Genomic DNA, 3,407 nt, shown 5'->3' with positions numbered 1-3,407 from the left:
TGCCACCATGTCTGGCTACATTTAGTCTATTTTAAAAATTCTTCTGGCTGGGCGGTGGTGGTGCACACCTTTAATCCCAGCACTGGGAAGTCAGAGCCAGGTGGATCTCTGTGAGTCTGAGGCCAGCCTGGTCTAACAGAGCGAGATCCAGGACAGGCAACAAAACTACACAGAGAAACCCTGTCTTGAAAACAACAACAACAAACAAACAAACAAACATAAAGCTCTTCTGACAGCCTTCTAAAATAGAATTTTGTTTGAAGTGAAATCTGTACTATGGCTTCCGGGAAAACTTTCCTCATTCCTTACAAAGAGACATATAGGAAATCAGCTGAGGATTCTAACAGCAGACAAATGAATAAAGAAAGTGTGCTATACAGATGCAATGAAATATATTCAGAGAGAGAGAGAGAGAGAGAGAGAGAGAGAGAGAGAGAGAGAGAGAGAGAGAGAGAGAGAGAGAGAGAATATGTAATTTTTGTTTTTGCAGCAAAATAAATGGACCTGGGAAGCATTATGTTACATAAAAGAAGGCAGACATGAAAAGACTAATAGTGCACGCTCTCAGTTATATGGAGAAGCTGTGTAAAAGCAGAAAGTGCAGTGGAGGAGCGTAGGAAAGACTATAGACGGAGGATGGATAGTGTGTACCCAAACACATTTCAATATAAAGAACACTATAAAGACTATAGCTCGTATTAACTTACTAGATAACTTAGGAAGAGATAGAAGAGTTTTTAGGTTCCAAATACAAGGATATTATAAATATGTAAAGGGGTGAGAATATGAATTAACCTGATTTGGTCATATACATCAAATTATCACATTGTACCCCATAATATGTATATATAAGTCCTCTGCATAAATTAAAATAATGTATATTCTTTAATTGTTTTTAGTGCTCATGATCCAACACATAGCTTCATGCAGTGCTAAGCCACTGAGACACATCCTTAGGCCCCCAAAAGAAATAAAAATGGGGCTTGAGAGAAAGCTCAGCTAATAAAGGTGCCTCTGCCAAACCTGTGAACCTGAGTTCAATCCCCAAGACACACATGGCAAAAAGAGGGAACCTGCTTCCCAAACTTGTCCTCTGACTCTCACTTGTGTGCTGTGTGTCTCTCCTCCTCCAACAGAAAAGAAATAAACCACACTTTGAAAATTAATATCAATATTTAATTTTTATTTAAAAATTAGCAATCAAATAAAACCACAACCTTTCCAACATGTTTTTGATGCTACAGTTTGTGTTTTTGCAACCATCTTTCTAATAAACTCAGGATAACCCAATGCTGAGGACAGTAGAATAGAGGCATGATAAGATTCTGAGGTTTTCATGGAATCAATGCAATGCCAAAGCAACCAAATTTAAACCTTTGCCCTAACTCTGGTATTCTTGTCCTCTGAGGTAATATAATTCAATGGAAACAGTTAAGGATGAAGCAAAAAACAAAACTAAGAGAAAGATGGGTGTGGGCCAGTGAAATGGGAAAGAATACAAGAAGTCTGGACACTTGCATAGATCTAGCTGCTGAGATTCTTTCAAGTGCCAAGAAAGAACTGATGACTGGATTAAGATAGCTATTTGTATCCAAGCCAATGCAGAAACAAGACAGAAGGGGCAAGAAGAGCCCATTAGTCCTCTCCATTTTAAGAGGTATTCCATCATACCAGCAGCTAAGACATCTTTAAATATTGTTTAGAGCTGTGCCACTCACTTGATTCTTCAAAGACAGAGGTCAATTGTGTCTGATTGGTGACACAAGGTGCAGAGTCCAGAGTCACTCCACAGGCAGCAGAGATCTTGCAGCCAGGATAGTTGATTATGGTGTTGTTCGTCCAATGATAGAATAGTGACTGGTTACCAAGGCTCCAGATTTATTAATGTCCTCAAATGAATTTGCATCAATATTTTTCATTCTAATCATTTGCTCTATTTACTTCTTGATACAACTGTCTTTCTTTTCTTTTCTAACCTCATTAACTTATACTATTAGTTTGTCTCATTATTAATACAGTTGGCAGAAATTTGTCTATTTTTCTAGTCAAAGAAGCAACTTTTATTTTTAATGGTCACATCAGATCATCAGTGTCATTAATTGTTTCCTTCTGTTAGTACAACACATTACCCTTTTCATTTGTTCTTACTTTTTTGTTCTTATTCTAACTTCTTTGCCTTTTTGTTCCTTTATTTTTCTTTCTTTAGAGGCAGGATATCACTATGAAGATCAAGTTGTCATCAAACTCTCTCAATAGCCAAGCTGGTCTTGAACTCATAATTCTCATGTCTCAGCCTCCTGAGTACTAGGATTGTAGGTATAAGGTACTAATTTCCCTAAATTGGATTCTCAGCCCATGAATCGTTTAATCATTTCCATTTTACATAAACATTTATGCTTATAAAATCCCCTTCAAAGTGTCATATTAACTACATTCATAACTTTTTGTATATTATTGCCACTGTGATTCATCTCTATTTTCTTTATTTTACCCTTTAATGCTACCAGGATATCACTGGATCTAGTACTTTTCAAAAGAAATAAATCATATTGTCTTACCATATTCTCAGTTCATACTTACAGTTACCTATGCCTGATCAGATGTTTGGCATCAAAAACTGTCTTGGTGGGGTTCATTGCAACCTCACCAAGAGATTTGAATCAAACAACTTAATTACACACTTTTGTTTCTCATCTTGAAGACCTTGGGTCCTAATGACACTATCTCATTAACATACTTTAAAGTTTTCAAGTAACAACACAACATTATTACTGCCAACAATTAGACTACTTGCTGAAGTCTTATGTTTATTTCTGGTTCTTTTGGTGTCTTGGATAATGTTCCTCTGAATGTATAATCAAGAATATATTTTAATGTCATACAAAATAATTCCTTCCCCTGTATGTTTATAATATATAGTTAGGATTCCCTTCAATATGAATAGTCAAAATTGATTGAATAAAATCTAAATCTGTTAAGTGTCTTTTCTCTCTTTGTGAAAGATGATTTTTAGAACATTTTAATCCCTATCAATTTCCCAAACTAGTAATTATTGACACTTTGCTGATTCAAAGATATCACTGACTACTATTTCATCTGCTCAGAAGAAGGAAAACATACTGGCAATTAAACCATAGCATACCAGTATATATGACATATCCCAATTTTATAAATGTTACGAAGATTTTTTTTACACCAGTTGTTCCATTCAGCCATATCTGGCTTTTTTTGTTTAAATAAGGGTGCTGGGTATCAAACCCGGGTCCTCATGTTTGAACAGGAAGTGTTCTGAGCCACTGAGCCACCACCCCAGGCCCCAGAAATGTTACAAAGATTTTTAAGGTGCCTTTATAATCAATTAAATAGACTATTATAATTGCTACTTGCCATAGTCATTTTTTCTTTAG

This window comes from Peromyscus californicus, unplaced genomic scaffold, assembly GCF_007827085.1.
Source record: "Peromyscus californicus insignis strain IS unplaced genomic scaffold, ASM782708v3 Scaffold_10__1_contigs__length_136768540, whole genome shotgun sequence".
Taxonomy (NCBI): domain Eukaryota; kingdom Metazoa; phylum Chordata; class Mammalia; order Rodentia; family Cricetidae; genus Peromyscus; species Peromyscus californicus.
The sequence above is the reverse complement of the archived record's forward strand: the minus strand, read 5'-3'. Positions refer to the sequence as shown.